General features: G+C 43.0%; 1 long non-coding RNA gene across 1 annotated transcript; it reads right to left on the bottom strand.

Moving 5' to 3' along the window:
- Positions 1-5,792: 5,792 nt before the first annotated feature.
- LOC138824520 (uncharacterized) lies at positions 5,793-22,610 on the bottom strand. The gene is made up of 3 exons (XR_011371108.1): positions 22,539-22,610; positions 10,835-10,934; positions 5,793-6,179 (listed from the first exon to the last, which is right to left on the bottom strand). It is a non-coding gene; the product is annotated as an uncharacterized lncRNA (long non-coding RNA).
- Positions 22,611-22,796: the final 186 nt, after the last annotated feature.

The raw sequence follows: 22,796 nt of genomic DNA, 5'->3' as shown, positions 1-22,796 counted from the left end.
TAGCTCGCCCCTTCTACCTTGTATCTCAGTAGAGGTGACCTCAGAGGTCCTCTGATCTCTCCTCTATCACAATAGTACTGACTAAATCTGTTTTCCGACCCTTAGTGTCTGGCTTTATTGCTTTTTGATGGTATCCAAGGGAAGTTGTGACTTCCATGTTAGTAAAAAGCTTGAAGAGCAGAGTGGATTCAGAGTCCTAGTTTTGTCCTGTAATGAAGCAGGATGTGGACAAGTGCCCTTCCAAGGCTTTCTCCTGGCCAGTTTGTTGGGTCTTTGGTAAAATAGCTCTTAAGGACTCCATGAATGTAAGGATAGAAACAAGCAATAAATGAAGTCTCCAAAGTAAGCCAAGAAATGCCTCCATAATCTCTGTCCTGATTCTGCTTCTCCCTTGCTAGGCAACTTTAGATAGATATAAAACATCTCCTGAGCCTCGGCTTCTCCATTCTGTAAAAAGAAGGGCTTGTACTAGATGATGTTCAAGTTCTCTTTCAGTCCTGATACACTATGATGTCAAGGCCCCCTAATTTTTGAATTTACTAGAAGCTGCTCCCATCAATCACCCCAGTGATCATCTTGAAATGCCTGTTGTAGTTCTCAGGTGTTGTGGGAGTGTTCAGGTGTAGTAGGAGTGCTCAGGTGTTGTGGGAGTGCTCAGATGGTCCAGGACCTCTCCATCATGTGCTGGGGAAGAGCTCTTATACTTCTTCACACCTCTTCCTGGGGAAGAGCTCTTGTACCTCTTCACACCTCTTCCAGGGCCATATGTATCCAGGATCCCCAGGAAACCAGAAGCACATATGGTTGCCAGAGAGTCTAACTTTATGACTTAGAATTCACCATCTGCTAAAAGAGCTTTTAACTGAAACTCTAAGAGGCTGAAAAAAACCTTACAAGTTGATCCAATAGGACTATCTTTGCTAAAGGAGGTTTTTCCATGTTTAATTAGTTGGAAGCCATTTTGTCACAGACATTAGTTGGAGGCCAGTCTATTGATGCCCTGGTCTCTCCTTCTGCCCTTGTGATTAAGCCCTTCCTCTTCCTCTTCCTCCTCCTCCTTCCCTTCTTCCTCTTCTTTCTCCTCCTCCTCCTTTTTTCTTATTCTTTCTTGTGTTAGTACTGGAGCTTGAGCTCAGAACCTAGATATTGTTCCTTAGCTTTTTCACTCAAGGCTGGTATCCTACCACTTGAGCCACAGATCCACTAGCTTTTGGCTGGTTAATTAGAGATAGGAGTCTCATGGGTTTTACTGCCTGGGCTGGCTTTAAACTGGAATCCTTAGATCTCAGCCTCCTGAGTAGCTAGGATTAAATGTGTGAGGCACTAGCTACCAGCCCTACTGATTCTTTTGTTATGTAGCCTCTGATCCCTTTCTACCCTTGTCCTGGAAGTGGTCATCCCATCCTCTGAGGTATCCAGTGTTACCAATAAAGGACTCACAGAGGTTGGGTTGTCTAAACCCAGCACATTTCAAAGAAGGCTTTGTTGGCTCCTGGAAGCACCCTCCACATCTTCAGAGTATCCTGCCTGGTAAGATCCCCTTCACTTGGGAACTGGTAAAGCTTTAGGCCATGTCAGCTAGTCCTCACCAACAATATGGTGTATGATGAGGAATTTGGGCTATGTGGTGCCAACTTCTGAAGGGCTAAACACTAAAGTCTCAAAGAGGATACTCAGGAGAGGAACACAAAGGTGCAATGCATATGTGCTTCTGATCATATTTATCAAAATGAACCCCAGGAAATGGAAACAAGAGGTTTTTTTCTTTGTTGCTATTTTTGTTTTCTTTTCTGTCTTGTTTATCTGTCTTTAGGAGGTGAAGAGGGAGTCACAGAAATGGAGGGACAAAGGGTAAACAAATGCATCAGTGGTGCTCACTAGACACTGTTGAAAATGAACTACACAATTTGTGGGTGAGGGCAAGAGGGAAAAACTGGGAGAGAGCAATAGAAGGGGTTACATTATCCCCCCAAAATGTACTTATTACCTGACTTTTGTAACTGTAACCCCTAACCTCTCTGTACATCACCTTTATAATAATGAAAAGCTTTTAAGTTAAAAAAACTAAGGCCTACAGTATAATGGCAGCCATGTCTATGTGACCACAGTGGACCACCCTCCAAAGCAACTCTGGACCCAAAGGTTCAGGTGAACTTGCCAGTCGGTGACATTCCAGGCACTTTGTCTTGAAGACAGTCACTGCCTTTGTCAGCTCACTAGAAGGGGACAAATGGAAGTTTGTAGCTGATGTCCCCTAGACCTTACCTTACAAACTTGTTTTGCCTTTATTGATTTGAGCCACATTCCCTTTAGCAAACTATGAGTGACAGTTTTGCTCAATTCTGGGAGTCCTTCTAGTGAATACCAGCCCTACAGTGGGCTTGGGGAGCCCTGAACTACAGACAGCTTGTCAATTCTGAGTCTAGACCTCAAGAAGCCTTGTAAGTATGTGTTCGTGCTGCTGAATTTTGTGGTTACCTGGGGAAGAGTGTTCTTGGGAGGTAAAAGAAGACACAGAAGCAGAACACTTCCAACAGCTCCATCTTGAATCAGTCTACCCTCTATTCTAGCCAAGCGTGAGCTAGACAGACAGGTGCAGAGATAGCCACCTGGCCCAGCTTGTGACACCAACCCCCAAGCTGACACACATACCAACAGAAGCAATATATCTTGTTTCCAGCTATAGAGCTTGAAAAGGATGTGTTCCTCAGCAGCACCATTAATGAGCCCCAAACCATGATAGTCCCAGCCCTGCATGGATATCAGGGACTCTGGGGCCTGCTGCGAGCTAGATACTCCGAGGGACTCTGTATCCCCAGCTTCCAAGTCAAGATAGTCACACACCATCCAGCCACATTATTTCACTCACACAAATTGCAAATGACTAGTGTCTTTAAAGGAAACCCACCGTTTGCTGAGGAAGGCTGTGTAGACCTTTTAGGGGGAAGGAATGTAGATGAGAGAAGTTTTGGGTATGGAAGCAGAACTGGTAAAGAAGGAGAGAGTGGTTCCAGGAGGAAGGGCAAAAGGAAGGGCAAAAAGCAAGAATGAGGAAGAGCTATAATGGGAGGAGGGATAAGGAAGAATTTTGGGAGTTTGTTTTGTTTTGTTTTTTTTTTACTACCTCCCACCCTAGGGCATTCCAACAGATACATCACCTTCTCACCAGAATCCTGTAGATGCTCTGGGACAATTGTGTCTTTTTTCAGACTCCTGTTCATGGAAATGCCATTGTGTTTTTGGACTTCACCACTGTTTTGAATTCTCTGGCTCTGACACTGCTCAGAGATTGCCTGATTCTCAGGATCAGCCACTCCCAACCACTTCCCCAGAGTCTCAACCCCAATTTGATGAAATCTTCCCCATGCCAGTGTTCTCCATCCCCAGGATTCCTGCAGTAATCAGGTTACTGTTGAACAAATATTCCTTCCCTCATCCTTGCCTCACTGGAAGAAGGATATCAACTCATCCCCTCCCCCACTACACACACACACACACACACACACACACACACACACACACACACACACATACACACTCTGATGTTGAGAGCTTGGCCATGTCACTTGCTTTGTCCAGGGACATGTAAGTGGATGGGAACAGGAGCTTGTTCAAGCTGAACCCTAAAGCAGCATTATATTTCTGTCTATCCCTTTGGGAAATTCTAGCCTCTAATCTGAAAGGACAGGACCAGGTCATCACTGCCCCTGAACTCAAGTCTAGAATGAGACATGTGGAGCAGATAAGAACTTGGTTTCCATCTTGAAATAGAGCTACCTTGGGCAATCTAGTTGAAAGCTTGAGGTACAGCTCAGTGGTAAAGCATGTGCTTGCTTAGCATGCATTAGGCCCTGGGTTCAATATATACCATGTGGGTACACACACACACACACACACACACACACACACACACCACACACACACACACACACACACACACACACAATTTAGTTTGTTACATAGCACCTTGTAGTGGGTGCTGACTAATATACAGCTCATCTTGTTAAAGTGAGATCATCACACAAACAAATCACAAACAAAAGGAGGAAAATTCTTTATTTAGAGACATCTACATAAGCCCACCCAAGGCAAGTTTTTTGGGCAAGAATAGAATGAATCCCATTTGACTATTATTTATTTGTAAGAGCTAAAACATGGTCTGGAAAAATAAAATCAGTAAGATCAGGTCTGTTATTAACAATACCAGTCAAGGTCAGGATGTCCAATGTAATTATTTTCTTGGGGAAAAAGAAAGACCTGCACACAGCAAATGAAACCCCCGATTCTATGTTGCTGCTTTGGTGAGAGAAGACACAAAAGTCTCAGGGTTAGAGAGGGTAGACATTGGCAACCTGCTCTGATGGGTGTCCTATGAAATATGGGGAGGTGTGCCATGGAGAAAGGGAGGAGACTAGTTTTCTAGTGAGCCTTTTTAGTCTTCTAGGGTTCCCACAACAAATTATTGCAGACAGGCTGGTTCATTCAACAGCAGTATGCTCTTCTGCTTTCTCTGAGACCTCTCCCCTTAGCCTTGATGGCTGTCTTCCCCACCTGTGTTAAAGATGCTAGTTCAATTGGATTGGGGCATATACCTTTAATTACCTCTTGTTTTCCTTTGCTGGTCCTGGGGCTTGAACTCAGGGCCTGGGCACTGTCCTCTCTGTGCTCAAGGAGTACTCTGCCACTTGAGCCACAGTGCCACTTCCGGCTTTTTCTGTTTATGTGGTACTGAGGAACCAGGTCTTCATGCATACACTCTACCACTTAACCACATTCCCAGCCACTTTTAGTTACATCTTTGAAAACATTTATTCAGAAGTGCTGGGGTTAGAACTTTAAAAATGATGCTAAGCAAAATGAACTCCAAGACATGGACACAAGAGGTTTTTCTTTGTTGTTGTTTTTAATGTACTATGTGATTTTTTTGGTTTCTTTTGTACGTTCTTCCCCTTATGGTATATCCCCTGTTGTCATTGTATTTGATTTTGGTAACCTGGTATTGTATATACATTTATTTAAATTTAGGAAGGGAAGGGAACAACAGAATGGTGAGACAAAGGACAAGGAAGGAACCAATGTAACAGTGATATTCACAAGACAATATGTTGGAAATGATGTGTACAACTTGGGGGGGGTGGAGGGGAAGGGAAAGTAGGAGAAAAAATGAGGGAAGGGATAACAAGTTTGACAATGAAATGTATTTATTGCCTTACTTATGTAACTGTAACCCCTCTGTACATCACCTTGACAATAAAAATAATATGTATTTCCAGGGGAGGGGAGCATAAGTCAGCCCATAATCTGGGTGGAAGACATGAAGAGTCAGATCAATGTTAGGAAGAATTTTCTGACCAAAGCCATCAAGTGTTGTCAATGGAGAGAAGTAATCTGACACCTCAGAGCTATTCTGAGGGCCAGGGGCATGGTTTAAGTGGTAGAGCATCTTCCTACTAAGTGCAAGGGAAATTACATGGTGAACTAGGGACAATAACTCTATCCCAGGCCTGGAAATACCACAGGAAAGCCAAAGCTTGATAAAAGAACATCATTTCCCAAAGCCTGTACACCAAAACCTTCCACCCAGTACAGTCTACCTTATCCCTATTTTCCATCCACCATGGCTACAGTTTCTCTATGGCCACTGCACATAGGTAAGAACTCTTCCTGAGAGTTTCTCACCCATCCCTGGCTTGCACTCGCAGATCTGTTCAAGCAAACCTTCCTACATCCTCAGCTTCATGACTTGAGATGCCGATATTTCTGCAGAAGAGTCAATATTTAGTAACCATTGTGTAGATTTATTGTATTTGCCATTACAGTCTGAAGGTTAAAATATATGAGCAGTCCACAAGCATAATTGCCATTGATTGGTGTGCAGATGAGTTAAAGGAAACACCACGGGTAGAGAAGGCCACAAGAGACACACAGAGTTTCTCACTCCAGGCTGGACCCAGTATTTGCACCATTACTGCAAGAGAGAGACCTTGGCTGTATATTTTTCAGATACCAGCAAAGATATGAGAGGAGCTTCCTAATTTTACTCCTAAGGTTCAGAATTGTGTTTCTCTTCCCTGTTCTATCCAGTTATTATGGCTCTCCCCGAAGATCTCCTGAATGTCTTCCTCTTGGGAACTGTGATGGTTGACTTTAATTATCAACTTGATTAGGTTGAGAGACACCTAGGAGATTAGTAAAGAACATTCTCAGGTGTTTCTTGGGGGATGTTTCCAGAAAAAATTGGCATGGAGGACAGCAACTGATGGGGAAAGACCCACCGGGAACATGGATAGTATCCAATAGGCTAATATGAAAAAGTGAAAGGAGGAAGTCCAGGACCACAACTACTGCCCCGTGCCACCAACTGGTGCTCTATAGTAAACTGTTCTGCTCTACCACATCCTTCTGCCAGGATGTCTTGTCTTACTATAGACCAGAAACAGTGGAGCCAACCAGAATGATGAAGAAATAAAATCCAATTATTTCAACTACCCAGCCTATGGTATTTGCAACCTCAGCAAACTAATGCATACACACACACACACACACACACACACACACACACACACACACACACACACACACACACACACAATCCTTAGCAATTCTACTTGGAATAATTTACCTACCAGACTGATCCCAGTATTCAAGAAACTGCACCAGCCTGGCTTCAATCAGTAAGCATGAGAAAATGTTTTAAGCTGGGCCCTGGTGGCTCACACCTGTAATCCTAACCTTTCAAGAGGTTGAGATCTGAGGATTGAGGTTCAAAGTAAGCCCAAGGAGGAAAGTCTATGAGATGCTCATCTCCACCAAAAAGCCAGAAGTAGAGCTATACTCAAGTAGTAGGACACCAGCCTTGAGCAAAATGCTTAAAAACAAAACCCAGGTCCTGAGAACCAGCATAAAGGGGTGTGTGTGTGTGTGTGTGTGTGTGTGTGTGTGTGTGTATGTGTGTGTGTGTGTGTGTGTGTGTGTGTGTGTGTGTGTTGGTCTGTCTATGTCTCTGTGGTGGGGGTGGGGTCTGTTTTACCCTCTTCCAAGCTTCCTCTTTGGTGGTCAGCTTCAGCCCTATAAGCAATGGGGCAGCTGAGACCCTTCCCAGCTTAGATTCTTTAACTTGGTGCTGTCATCACCTTTTGACTATGTGGCCCCAGCCCTTGGGTAAGATCCATCAGTGACTTCAGCCTCTTAAATGAGTTTATATAAAACACATCTTTAGTTGAACTTGGCGCTCTGCAGCTTGAGGGGCTGTTCCTGGAAAGATTTAGGCTAGTGGTTCTCAAACCCTGGATTGCATCGCAGTCACCTGATAGGCTTATTAATGCACAGATAGCAGGGCTGCCCATCTAATAGAGCTGGGGTAGAGCTCAAGACTTTACATTTCTAACAATTTGCCAAGTAGTGAGGCTAGTCCAGATACTTGCTAATCCAGGAAAAGGAAAGTAGGCATTATAGGGAAGGTAATAGAAATGATCAAATAATGTTGAAGGAGATCCAGGCAGAGAGAGACGGAAGGCAATGGGAATTTGTGATGGCTTGGCTAATGTGCTCAGCATGTGCTGGACAAAGCCACTGGGTGAGTGACAGAATACATGCAAATGAGCCTCTTTTGCATCTTTCCAAGGCCAAGTTCAGTAGGACAGGAATGGCTATCAAAGGATATCTTCCTTTGATGATGTTCATCTTCCCAGATCGCCTTCCTGTCCACAGGCCATTCTGGGGGCCAGGAAGTTTAGCAGATAAGTAGTATGTCGGTGTTGGGGCAGCAGGTTATGAAGAGTAGACTTCAGGCTAGGCTTGGTTGATATGACCTGTGTGCCATGCTATCAAACTGTGGGCCTCTAGCCAGGCACCTAGACAGGCTCATGCCTGTCAAATCCTAGCTACTCAAGAGGGTGGGATCTGAGGATTGCAGCTCAAAGCCAGCCTGAGCAGGAAAGTCTGTGAGACCCTCATCTCCAATACACTACTCAGAAAAGGCTGAATGTGGCACTGTAGATCAAGTGGTAGAGTGCTAGCCTTGAGCAAAAAGAAGCTCAGGGACAGTGCCCAGGTACTGAGTTCAAGCCCTAGGACAGGCAAAAACAAATAAACAAAACACACACACACACACACACACACACACACACACACACACACACACACACACAAAACCTTTGGGCCTCAACCCTAGCTACTCTGTTTTTATAGCGTTTAGGATTGGTACAAGGATCAAACGAGATTTAGAAGCTGAGCACTTTGGAAGTTGTGAGACTTGACAGTGGCACAAGCTACATAGGTGCTGTGTGGCTGCAATCTTGCCCACAATGCAGATGCTATGTGGTGCACAGGTTCTGCACCCAAATCCCTCCCAGTCTACAGCATTGTCTACAGCATTGTATCTGCTTTGTCTCCCTTACAGCCTAAACCACCCAACTCACCACCAAACCCCTCAAGAGCTTTCTACCTCCTGCCTCCCCCACAAGCCAGCTCTTTATACAGCACCAAAAGGGATTGCAAGACAATACTTTCTGGTTGTTTCTTCCTATTATCTTTAAAATGAAATTTAAATTCTCTCCATAAACCACAAGACTATTCTTGGTCAGACTCAAGCCCATCTCTCCAGCCTCAGCTCACCTACTTCTCCCAGAGATCCTAGTTTCCCAAAGTTCTTGGAATGCAAATAAACTCCTCCTCTACAAATAGGGCCTTTGCTTGTTCTTTGCCCTTTGTAGAAAAGTTTATTTCTCCTTCACTTCTTTGTCTGTTCAATCTATAGATCTCAGTTGAAACTCACAGTGACCCCATAGTCTCATTTGGCTCATCCGTGTTTTTCTCTCATTTATTTTACGATTTCTAATTACAGTGTAAGTTGTAATTAGTACATGCCTTCTTGACCAAATTGACAGGCTCTGAATACTGGGTCATGTCTGTTTCCTATATCTCATTTTTCTTTCGGGATATTTCGGATATAAGCAACAGAAACCAGTCTGGCCAATCTAAGAAAAAGGGAGTTTATTGGAAAGACATCTGGCATTTATTGTCAAGCCAGAGAACAGTGCTTGGAAACAAGCTAGAGTAAGAGCTCTGAAACCAGGAAGAGAAGATGAAATGTCCTAGTTGAAAACAGTCTGGCTGATGTGGGAATCCCCAAATATCTACTTGTTTTTTTACTAATCTGTTTTGATTTAAAATCCACAGTGAGAACATTGAGTTGGGCTGGCTTGGATCGTGCTAAGCACTCTGTAGAAGAATGGCTTCATCAGACCAGACCCCAAAGACAAGAATGAATCCCAGTTCTCAAAAAAAAAAGAAAGAAAGGAGAGGAGGAGGAAGAAAGGGGAAGGGGAAGAAGAAAGGGAAAAGGAAAAGAAGGGAAGGAAGGGAAGGAAAGGGAAGGGAAGACAAGGCAAAGGACAGAGTTGTTGTTCATCAAAAGCAGCAAGTGTCTGCTAGAAGGACCCACAATGTCCCTGATATATCATAGCCAGGACTATTTTCATAACCTCAGAAAAATGGTAATTTTACCCTCAGGGTGACCATACCTGGCACGAACTAGAAGTTTAACCTTTAGTCTTTAAGGATACATGGTCTATCTTACTAGCCTCTTCATAGAAGACTGAGAACTAGAACAAGAGACTTACAGAGTTTTCTCTCTTGGTATCCAGAGTGGGCTAGAAAAATCTATTGCTTTTGCTTCATGTTGATGTATTTATTGTGACAGACACAAGGTACAGAAGAGAAGTATATGTGTCTGGTCTTATCTGATTACATAGAACTTTTTTATGATCTATTTATGTTCGGATTTTTTTTAGCCCTTGTGTAGAATAGTCTTAATTGCAAGAGAACAGGAGAGAAAGAAGTCATCTTCAGGTTCTGTGTGGATAGTCTGTTGTCTATATCCCACTGTCAAAATTGTTTCCTCAAGGATTGTGGGCCAGACATCTGGATTTCCAGATGGATTTTTGAAGTAAAGCAGAGTTTTAGGGAAGTGTTTCATTATCTCTTATGTTTAACAAACAACCCCAGAAATCCAGTGACTTAAGACAACTTTCTCCTTCATGATTATGTGACTGACTGCTATCAGCTGAGTTCAGTTCCACATGGGGCAGGTGAGGCCACCCAGAAACTACTCAGCTGGGAATGTAACTGGGTTCGAGACATCTAAGAGTGCATCTTGTCCTCCAGAGCCTCTCACTCTTTTGTAGTTCAGTCCAAGCGTCTTTATATTATGGCAGTTGACTTCCAAGAAGGAGTATCTCAACAGGACAAGCCCCAATGTGTCCCAAACAACCCAATGTATCATGGGCCAAAGCAAGTCCCAGAGTCAAGCCTACAGTCAGTGGAGAGGTGAGTAAGGGAAGTGAGTTGGGTGCTGGTGGCTCACACCTGTAATTCCAGCTATTCAGGAGGCTGAGATCTGAAGATGGCAGATGGAAGCCAGCACAAGCAGAAAAGTATGAGATCCTTATCTCCAGTCATCTGGCCTCTGAATGTGTGTGTGTGTGTGTGTGTGTGTGTGTGTGTGTGTGTGTGTGTGTGTGTGTGTGTGTGTGTGTGTGTGTGTGTATAAACCAGAGCAGAGCTCAAGTAGCAGAGAACCAGCCTTGAGCAAAAATACTAAGGGACAGCCCGTAGGTCCTGAATTCAGCACACATGCATGTGTATGTATGCACGCACACACACACACACACACACACACACACACACACACACACACACACACACACATTAACACATTACCTGGAGGTGATGCTCACAGGCAATCACCAATTTACTGCAAGAAAGCAGGACAGCCGCACAGGCTGGGTCTTCCCTGTTGTCAGGGCTTAGGTAAGGATTCACAACCTAGTACCTGGTCTTTGACTTTGTAGTCTTAGGTGCTTGGGATGATCAGGGGGCGTATATCTAGCTCCATCCTTTGCTTTGAAATTGCTTCTTGTCCTCAGATCCTGCTGAAGATAAGAGTTTATATTTTTGCATCTTTTTTTTATTGTGAAAATACCATATGGAGGGGTTACAATTACATGGGCAAGAGAATGAGTACATTTCTTATCAAGCATTGTTGCCTCCTCCTTTGTTTCCCCTTCCCATCCCTCCCTCCCCACCCCCCGCTCCCCGACCAAAGTTGTAAAGTTCGTTTTTCGACATAACGACTTGTACATCTCATTGTTGCAATAGGTCAATCTGTATCCCTATTTAAACTATTTGTTTTTTTCCCTTCCCCTCCACAAATTATACCAATATCAAATACAGTGAAAGCAGGGGTTATACCATGGGGGAGGGACATACAAAACAACAAAGAAATCATCTTATAAATATGTTAAAAACAATCACATGAAAGAAAAAAACATTTGAATACTTATCTTGGAGTTCATTTCCCTAATATCATCTTATCTGACTTTTTCTGCTTGACTCAGACATATACTAGTTATTGCAAATATGGGAAACCATGGGACCTATGTTTCTTTGGGCCTGGCTTACTTCACTTAATATAATTTTTCCAAGTCTTTCTATTTCCTAACAAATGGGGCAATGTCAATTCTTTCTGATGGAGGTATAGAATTCCATTGCGTATATATATATACCACATTTTCTTGATCCATTCATCTACTGAGGGGCATCTGGGTTGGTTCCGTATCTTAGCTATGGTAAATAATGCTGCAATAAATACAGTTGTGCTGGTAGCTTTAGTGTGGTCGTGTTTGTGATCATTTGGGTAAATGCCCCAAAATGGGATTGCTGGGTCACAGGAGAGCTCTATGTGGAGTCTTTTGAGGAACCTCCACACTGCTTTCCAAAGTGGTTGAACAAGTTTACACTCCCACCAACAATGCAGTAAGATTTTTGCACCTTTATTTCAAGATTCTCCCCCTCCCCCTTCCACCAGAGTGAAACAGAGTGGACATTTTTTTAATTTTTAAAAAAAATTTTATCGTAAAGATGCTGTACAAAGGGGTTACAGTCACAGGAGAAAGGTAGTAAGTACATTTTTTGTTGAGCATTGTTGTTCTCTATACCTTCCCTCCCCCACCTCCCTGATTCCCCCCTCCTGCCAAAGTTGTCTTATGTGGACATTTGAGCCTAGCAAAAATCAGTCCTTTCACTGGACTGCTCTCTTCTGTGATTTTGGAAGTTTAAATGATAGACAAAGATGAAAGAAAATCAATGGAGAAATTATATGAGCAAACCACATAAGACTTCTTGTATACTTTAAAATGAGTTACATCATTTGAACTATGTCCCAGACTCCTGAGAGAATTGTAAAATGATCGGCTAAGCCAAAGGTGATAATTTTTTTTAAAGAATCAGTGGTAAATAATGAGGCGCAAGGTGGCCGTAAAAATAATATCTAGAAACAACTTGCTAGCATATATCATGTTTCTGCTCTTCCTATTTTATTTCAATGGCTTGCCAAAAGAAAACTTGACAGGCCCAGAAGGGATAGAGACATGTAGAGCAGAAAGGTTCCCCAGCCGAGCCCCTCCCAGATGAGCCAAGCCATAGATAACTTTCAGACCTATGATTTATTTTTGCTATAGGTCATTGATACTTTTAGGTTGTTTCTTATGCAACTGATAGCCTGACTGATACAAATAATGTAAGAGCTCCTGGTTGGTCAGTGCTGTGCTCCACTAATTGTTTAGAAGCCCAATCTTCTGCATCTTGTGATTCCACTAATCCTTTGAATATTGTCCTTATCTGCATTTTGGTCTGTTTAGGTTCAGAGAAACACCTAGACAATATTTAAAGGCAGAAGTTTAGACAATACCTACATCTTTTCTACTTACACTCAAAAAACTGGCAAGAATGTAGTCACTATACCTAGCTGCAAGAGTGTCTGGGAAATACAATCTCTAGATTAGCAAGAATGAATCCAACTATTACTTACCATGGAAGAAGGGGGAAACAGCTTTCAATAACAATTAGCAACTATGCTAGCAGTTGTTGTCTTAGTCCATTTTGTGCTGCTTTAACAGAATACCTAAAACTAGGTAATTTATAAAGAATAGATATTTTACAATTCTAAAAGCTGCGAGATCCAAGATCTTGGGGGCTCACATCCAGAGAGGATAATCCCATGGCAGAAAGCATGAGGGGCAAGAGGTTGGACTTTTATAATCAGCATAGATCTGTTCATTAGGACAGAGCCTTCAAAGATTCCATCCTTTAACATTGTTGCATTGGGGATTTATGCAAGCTTGCACAAATTATAAGAAATGTGGTAGTCTTGTCTTATTTATGTTTAATCATCCTCATAATAGAGTGACCTGTTTATGGCAGCTTTTGGGAGGGACAGAGATAAATATGAGTATATTCAGAGTTAATGGACAGGATGATGAAGTTTATAAGCAGAATAGCTAAAAACCCTGGAGAGTTTTATCTTTTATATATATTCTGGTAACTCAGGCTTGAACTCAGGGTGTGGGTCCCTTAGTTTTTCACTCATGGGCTAGTGATCTTCCATTTAAGTCACACAGCTCCACTTCTGGTTTTCTGATGATGACTTAAAGATAAGTGTCTCCTGCACTTTCCTGCCTGGGATGGCTTTAAAACTTGATCCTCAGATCTCAGTCTCCTGAATAGCTAGGATTACAGGTGTGAGCCACTGGCACCCTGTGGGACTTTTATCTTGAAGAGAATATCTGCCTTCAAATGTTTCAAAGTATGCCTTGATGCAAGGAGCTAAGATTTGTCAAGACCCTAAGAATAGATCTAATAAGAAATATAAAAATAGATACAAATGGGAGATGGGGGAGAACAAAGAAGTGGTGACACGGATGGAAATGGATTGTACTCCTAAATGGACATGTTAAACTGAAACCCCTTTGTACAACTATTTGAAGCTAATTTTTAAAAGGAGAAAAAGGATACAATAAGAGGAAAGACTACAGGGAAATATAGTTTACATCAATTATAGTAAAAGAAGATTCTAGAAGAGAGATATAAAATTATTTATGCCTCAGCTGCATTTCAGACTAGCAGAAAAGACCTTAAAAATATTCCATTTATTGAATACTTATTACATACCAGACACTATTAAGTTGCTTTCACATACTTTTTTCCAACTCTGGAAATCTGAAATTTTTCTGCAATCTTCTGAAAAACCCACTGTCTTCTACCTCTATATTAATTTATATTAGTTATTGGCTGGGATGTCTTCCCTTTTTCCTGAATTTGTCTCCAAACTGTGGAGGCAAATTTATTACAGCGCTATATCCTTTTCTTCCAAGCCTCTTTTTGGGGGCTCAGTGACAATCTTGTGGAGAATATAGATGATATAGATTTGTGACAAAGCATCCTGGGAATAAAATACCAGGTGTGGGGTTTGTGGTGGATAGAGAAGTTGGCCAGAGCAGGGAAAGAAGGTAGTACCTCACTTAGTCATCACTGAAGTTCCCAGCAGGAGGTGAGGTCTTGGAGAGGAGGGTACACTTCTGACCAGTGTAGGACTTTGGCTGCTCTCCTGTCTGCCGTGTTACCACATACGGGACCTGGAGAGCGCTGCCCAGAAGGGTGAATGGGCTGGTCTGGAAGCGCTATCCACTGCACAGATGTTCGGTATCTTCTCTATACTTTGGGAACAAGTGGGACAAGATGTCCTTCCACTGGATTAGGAGCTTCTGTCTCTTAACTGGAGTCAACTGCAGTCTATCTTATTCTTTGTACCTCAGAAGTCTACATTCCTGGCTCTCCCAGATGTTTCTACTTCCCTCTCTGCAAGTTCAACACTCAACCAGAATGCCTATCTCCAATGATGTTTTGCTCCTCCAAGGGAACTACAGGCAAGGACTAGGAAGGGGCATGAAGAAGAGACCCTACAGCTCCCAGTCTCCTCAAAGCTTGTGATAAACTTTAACGTTTTGTACACACTGCACTAAGCAGTAAGAACTTCCCCCATTTTTCCTGGAAGTTGGAGAAGAATTGAGAGAATGAGGTAGAAACTTATTAGACATTAACCACGCCTCACAAGCTGCACAGCTTAAACAACATAATTTATGTCCTCACAAATCTGGAGACTAGAAGTCCAGCTCAAGATGCTGTCAGGATCGGAAGTGTTCTCCCACACTCATAAAGATGCCCATCCACCTACCCTGAAGGCCTCATATCCAAACACAGTCACCGTGGGGATTAGGACTAAAACATCAATTGGAGTTGGGAAGGGAATTCAGTCTGGACTGGAATGTGATTGAATATGGAACCCAAGTGGGTAGATCAGGTTCCCTTTCCTTTGCTTGGAGGTTGAGAAAAAAAAAAATCTTCTTGGCTGGGCTGGTTTGAGATAGACTCAATATAAACTACCAGGAGTGGAAGTGAAACTCTGGCTTCCTCCAAGTGGAGCAGAGAAAGGCAGTTTACAGAGGAATCGACAAAAAGAAGACCAAAGGACAAGTATATAAAATATGAACCCAGCTTCCACTACTTCCCTGCAAGGGTTGCTAACGTGAAAAAGACAGGTAATAGTGAGGGTCTGGGCATACAAAGCAAGTGCAACTCACAACTCAGCTGATGGGACGCAAAAGTCTGGCAGTATTTTTTCCACAATGGAATTCTCTACAGTGATGGAAATGAATAAACTACTGCTGTATTTTACCATATGAGTGAGTCTCATATATGCCATATACAAGAAGGCAGAGTAATAGAAGGAGGAATTAGTATGTGGTGCTGGATGTTTGGATAGCAGTTAGTCTCAGGGATAGTGAGTGGGAGGAGGAAGGTGTAAGCTTCTGAGGTGCTAATATTCTGGTTTTAGATCTAGTACTGAACATATATGAATGTATTCAGTTTATGAAAAACTATCATTATTATATTTATTATATTTACATATATATATTATATTTACATATACTTTTCAATATGTCCATTACACTTCAACAAAAAGTTTTTTTTTTTTGGTCAGTCATGGGGCTTGAACTCTGGGTTTGGGCACTGTCCCTCAGCTCTTCAGCTCAAGGCGAGCGCTCTACCACTTGAGCTACAGCACCACTTCCAGTTTTCTAGTGGTTTATTGGAGATAGGAGTCTCATGGACTTTCCTGCCCAGGCTGGCTTTGAACGGCGATCCTCAGATCTCAGCCTCCTGAGTAGCTGGGATTATAGGCATGAGCCACTGGCGCCTGGCAACAAAACGTTTTAAACAATAAAAATTTCATTTAAAAATTTAAAATGAAGCTGGGCCCTGGTGGCTCACACCTGTAATCCTAGTTACTCAGGAGGCTGAGAACTGAGGATCCTGGTTCAAAGCTAGCCTGGGCAGGAAAAGTCTGTGAGACTCTTGTCTCCAATAAACCACTCAGAAAACCAGAAGTGGCATTGTGGCTCAAGTGGTAGAGTGCTAGCCTTGAGCTGAAGAGCTGAGGGACAGTGCCCAGGCCCAGAGTTCAGGCCCCATGATCATAAAAACAACCAAAAAAAAAAAAACTAAAATGAAGAAACAGAAATAGGTAGCTGAAAATTTCTTCAGTATTCCTAAGAGAAAATTTTGCCCTTATTTAAGCACTCCTCTTCGGGGTACCGGGCAATCTCTGGTAAAGCTTCATCAGCCTGGGGAATTATCAGTGGTCTAAGTCTCTTCCACTGAAAGATATTACTCAAATCAACAGAGATCCAGGCCCCAAACTCTCCTCCCCTTTCTTTTCCCCAATCTTGGCTATCTCCAAAGTAAGTGAATTCTTGCTCTGCAGAAAGTGAAGGAGATAATCTTCGAATTGTCAACTTCCACATTTCCATCAAGATCGAGCCAACATTTGTCAAATTTCTGAAGAACCTAGAGTTCTTTGAGGAAAGTTCTCCAGAATGACTAAATTATTGTTGACATTCTTGTCTTCCAAGTCACTCAGGAATTAGGCAGGACTTAAGGTTGTGGACATTGTTGTCCCCAAATCCCCCACTTTTCAAGCAAGGAGCACTGTTCACACTCTTGGGCTGAGAGGCAGAGTGCTTGTAGCCACGTCACCAGCCAACACACTCAAGGGACACACAAGCTGAGATGTCATCAGCCCAGACACTCTGATCTGAAGTTAATCTGTACTTCAGAACTTTGGTGATCCATCTTGCAGCTCACTCCATTAGATGGTAGAAACCAACTCAGAGTTCAACTCCTTCCACACAACTCCAAGAAGATAGACATCAGCTCATGAAATGTAAATGGCAAAGCAATGAGGTGCTTACAGCCAAATGGACATCAGACCCTTGGCCCTGAGCCCTAAACCTCTCCATTATGGCTTGACTGAATCAAATCCAGACCATTCATGTGGCTTCTACAGATAGGCTCAGATTCACCCAACACAGTAAATAACCATTGGGAAGTAAATAATCATATGGAGGTTACAATCCATGTCTGACTTTCACATGTCTTACATAGCTACTTTGATTTTTGTTTTAGATTTAATTGACATCTCACTTGCCTCCAATCACAATGATCAAAACTCAGAGACTGTCCTGTAGATGTGGCTTTGGTCTCATTCTTCAGCCTTTATGAGGATTATATCTCTAATTCTCCTTCTTCTGTCCCTGGATATGGGATACTTCAGGAAAGTCCATTTAATGACAGGCTTGAGTGAGAACTTCAGTTTACGTATTTAACATGTTCTCTTATCAAGTATCATCTTATGGACTAAGACAACAGTCTTGAACAAAGCAGACAAAATTCAAACAGGTGGGGAACATCTGGCTCTCCAATGATGTTATAAAAATGGCCTTTGGCAGGAAAAAGTTGTCCACCCTTGGTAGGGGAATAGATAAGAAGAAAGTAAACAGATAAATTTCAAACTATGATTTCACATATTGATAAGGGCCAGGAATAAAAAAATGAAACATTGTGCTGAGATAAAGAGAGGCTAAGACAGGAAGAGAGGCTTCGTGGCAGGAGATTATCCCTTAAGGGAAAACCACATCTAGGCTCAGACTTAAACACAGTACTATATACTTGGTACCAAAAGGTCTACAGTTCTAAAGAGATTACAGTGGAGGAAAATGCTTAGGATGCATACTGTACTGCAGATGCTTGTTCTCTCTCCCATAGAGCTACCCAACTTGTGTTAAATATACTCACTCCACCCTTTTAAAAAAACTAAAATCTTCACTGTTTCACTTCAATTAAGCAATTCCCTTGCTCTTGGAGCAGGGTTGAATTTCTGGGAGGCACAACTTAAGATTTAACTACAACTAATACAGGGTACTATTGGTTCATGCCTGCAGTACTAGCTACTCAGGTGGCTGAGATCTGAGCATCCTGGTTCAATGTAGCCTGGGGAAGAAACTCTAACAGACTCTTATCTCCAATTAATCACCAAAAGCCAGAAGTGGATGGGGTAATTCAACTGGTAGGATACCAGTTAAAAAGCTCAGAGACAGCATCTAGACCCCAAGTTCAAGCCCTAGTACTGGCAAATATAGCTAGCTAGCTAGCTAAATAGATAAACAGACAGACAGACAGACAGACAGACAGACAGACAGACAGACAGACAGACAGACAGACAGACAGACAGATAGATAGATAGATAGATAGATAGGCAGACAGACAGATGGTAGTAGATAGATAAATTGGGACTGATGGGATTGCTGGTGGCAATTTCAAAAGCTCACTTTTGAGATTTTGATTGGGTGGCTGACTGATTTTGACTGAGCTTGGTCAATACCTCATGTATTAAGTCCATTAATAAGGCAAGTTTACTATAATACACCAGTGCATTCAGGCAAACATTGAGACAAAGATGTCCAGTCAGAAGGAACAGCAATTTAAGACAGCTACAAGATGTGTAGGTTTGGCAAGAATAAAAGTCAGTGTGGCTAGAATAAAGACAGAATGAAATACGACTAAGGAGGTCTGCAGGCCAGTTCATATAAGAACTGCCAGGACAAGAAACATGTTGAGGGGCTAGGAAGATGGCTCAGTGGTAGAGTGCTTGCCTTGCATGCATGAGGCCCTGGATTTGATTCCTTAGTACCACATAAGCAGAAAAAGCCAGAAATGGTACAATGGTTCAAGCAGTAGAGCTCTGGCCTTGAACTGAAGAGCTGAGGGACAGCGCCCAGGCCCAGAGTTCAGGCCCCACAACCAGAAAAAAATTAAAAAAAGAAACATGTTGATAAACTCTAGAGTGTCATTTATTATTTTAAAAAGTCTCCATTTCTAGGACTTATATTGGTGTCTGCTGTCCTAAACACCCTGTTTCTAGATTACAACATTAAAATCAGCCTAAGGTCCCAGAGAATCCTCTAGGATATTTTGACTATCCACTTTGAAGCCAGCCTAGGCAACATAACAAGACACTAACTCAAAGTGCTTAATCTAGGTGCTGTGCTTCATGCCTGTAACGCTAGCTACTCAGAAGACTGAGATCTGAGGATTGAAGTTCAGAGTCAGCCCAGAGAGGAAAGTCCCCCATGAGACTCTTATCTCCAATTAACCACCAAAAAGCAAATAGTGGAGCTGTAGCTCAAGTGGTAGAATGCTAGTCTTTAGCAAAAAAAGCTCAGTCATAGCACCCATGCCTTGAGTTCAATCCCCAGGACTAGCGTGCACACACACACACACACACACACACACACACACACACACACACACACACACACACACACACACACACACACACACACCACAATTTCAAAGAAAAAAATGTTATTAATATACTTTATTCTGCCACAGAGTTTTCTTTTCTTTTTTTTTGGGGGGGGTCCAGTCGTGGGGCCTGAACTCTGGACCTGGGCACTGTCCCTCAGCTCTTCAGCTTAAGGCTAGCACTCTAACACTTGAGCCACAGCGCCACTTCCGGCTTTGTTCTTATGTGGTGCTGGGGAATCGAACCCAGGGCCTTGATCATGCAAGGCAAGTGCTCTACCACTGAGCCACCTTCCCAGCCCCTGGCACAGACTTTTCATGATAGGCAATTATCTCTGACTTGTGCCAAGTTATTAGGAAGAATAAGTTACACATATAAGACCAGAAGCACTGTCGGATCAAGAAAATTCAGTGGTATTCAGATTAAAGGCCCAATGATATTACAGATCTGAGAGCCACATTTATCTCCAGATGGTCAGCTCAAGACAATCTAATAGTGGGTTGTTTTGCTGAGGGGTAGAAATCAGCCAATCAATCTCACAGTTACCTCCTACTTAGGAATGTGTTTGTAGGACATTACTTACTAACACAGAACAGAGTGCCAGCCCTCAGTTCATCATCTGACTGAGGAGATAAGGTGGATTCAGGCACAAAGTTGTAAGATAACATATAATAGAGATTATTTACTATAAACTAAATACAATAGAACATATTCTAATTGTGACACTAATAATGACTACAAATAAGATGCAAATTTTGTAGAACTCTTCAGTATGGAATTTTTATACTATTTGCCTCATTTTCCCTCTCTCAAGAACCCTGTAAGATATATAAAAACTTGAGTTGGGCCATACATGCTGGACTACACTGGAGATTAAGATGGGGAATGGGGATGGGGAAATGGAGATGGGGGAGAAGGGGGTGGAATGGAGATGGAGGATGGGGATGGAGATGGAAATTGGGTAGAAGTAGAAATGAGAAGAGGGATGAAGATAGAGATGGGAATAAGGATGGAGATGGATTTAAGATGGACATGTGATCTTTCAGATTCCAAATCCAATAAGAGAAAGGCTTTTAGGTGACTTGAGCTAGCTAGAAACCTGGATGATGATCTTCTGAGGCTCCTCCCACATTAAACAGGTTGCCATGGAAACATAGGTACCAGGTTGCTTCTTGCATCCCCAAGGAACTTTATTGCTATCTCCCTGCTCTGGGTTTTCTGAATTTTGGCTCTGGGTTACCTTTCTCTCGTCTCATAGCCAATGGGCTTACAAATTACCATAGAGGTCACCATCTACTATCCCTTCCTCACATAGATTCTCTGCCTTGACCACATCACCAAACACCTCCTTCCTGATTCCTTCCAGGCTGCCTGACCTGGGAGACAACTTCACCCTGCACTCTAGGAAAGTTGGGCTGGACTGTGTTAGCTGTTACAGTGATGTCATGTACCCCTAGAGACGCGAAGTAGTTATTTATCCCTCTAGATTTATCAGCCTTGCTCAGCCACTGGAGTTCAGCCAATCTGACCCCAAAAGCCAAAGCTTACCCACAATGAGTTGCCCTACATGAGAACCAAGGTGTCAGCAGCAAGTTCCAGTGAATGTCAGGTGAGTTCCAGTGGAGTCCTGCTGCTTGCTGCCCAGTCCTGCTGCCTCTGCTGCTTCCTCCAGCAGTGAGGCTCTGCCATGGGCTTCAGCCTCCTGTTCAGGTCTCTCTTCCCAAGCTCCAAGCCCCAAGCCCTAACCCTTTGTCTGAGGGCCCTCTGTCTAGAACTCCTAGCCCCTATGACTGGAAAGCAGATGTGGTAACTACTACTCCCTTGGGTCTCAAAGTAAACAAAGAGAAGCAAGCATAAAAGCCATCCTTAAGAATGAGGTCACACAGTTAAAGATGTTTTCTGGGAGGAAGATTTTCCCCACAGGGTAGCTTTTAATATCAATTATTTCCAAGTCATAGGTGTCTTTCCTTTGTCCAAAATAGGTCAGTTTCTGGGATGGCCCATGGCTAGGTCTTTATGGCTGAAGGACTGAACCATTTGAGGAAGTCAAATGGACATGCAAGGGCACTCAGGGATGCACCACTAGTAATGGATGATAGCCATCCTCCAGGGAGGTGCGCAGTGCTATGCACATACACTATACCAATGTCTGGAGAACTGTGGACAGTTCTAAGTATTTCCTATGGGGAGGCACATGGGTCCACTTGGGAGAGAGGTGACCTAGGCATGGAAGACAAAAATCGCCACTTGGTATGATTCATTATGACACCACTGCCTCACTACCTGGCAGCCTCCCCACCTTCCTGACCCTCACTCCAACTCAAATCTAATCACTCACCCCATCCATTCCTCCACTTGAGAAGCATAATCCTAACTGTTCCGGCTGGTCTCCCAAGTCTTGAGCAAGCAGGCCTTGCCTGGTGAGCCTGCTCTGCCACAGTGTATGCGCCTCCACTCTCCAACACACCATTTGTGGGCTCCTTTCTGTCCTCAAACTGTCCACCTCCCCTCCTCTTTTCTAGTCTCAGATAGGGATTCATATTTTGCTGAGAAAAATAGAAGGAGCAATCGCCAGAGAAACTCCCATCTTACTACCACAAGACCTTGCAGTTCGCCTGTATCTGTCCCCAAGTTTAGCTAGCTAATTAGCTGGCACCCAGCTTAAATACTGGTTTTTATGATTAATCAATTATATGCCCAGCATCTAGCAACTTCTCACCACATAGGAGGTAATCAATCAGTAATTACTGAATGAATAAGTGAAAGAATAATTCTAGGACTGATATATGGATGGGCTCTGACAAGGTTGAGTACTTTTCCTGTTATAAAGAGTAGGGAAGAATGAAAAATGATAGTATACAAGCTCCCATCTCCTTCCTGATGGTGAAATGTACTCCGTATCTCCTCCCATATTTGTACTTGACCTTCATTCTGGTGTCCATCCTATTATCAAGTCAGACCCAATATATTGTTTTCTTCCCAGCCCAAATGACACCTGTAGGGTTTCATCTCTGGTAACAAGACGTCGTCAGCACAGCTTTCCTGGGGTGCGCTAGGAAAGGCTCACCACAGCCCCACAGGGAGATGGGAAAGTGGTACCCGGTGCTGCTGTCACAACATAGCTGTCACTATGGAAACAGCACCCCCCCCCAATTGGCACCTTCCTGGTTCTCCCAGGGTGCACAGGGCCTCCCTGAGAAGGTCCCTGGAGTTCTGTCCCTTCCCCCTCTCCCCTGTCTCCTGTCTCCGTCTC

Source organism: Dipodomys merriami, unplaced genomic scaffold (genome assembly GCF_024711535.1).
Source record: "Dipodomys merriami isolate MVZ:Mamm:240054 unplaced genomic scaffold, mDipMer1.0.p SCAF_13, whole genome shotgun sequence".
Taxonomy (NCBI): domain Eukaryota; kingdom Metazoa; phylum Chordata; class Mammalia; order Rodentia; family Heteromyidae; genus Dipodomys; species Dipodomys merriami.
This window is presented reverse-complemented; position numbering and strand designations above follow the sequence as displayed.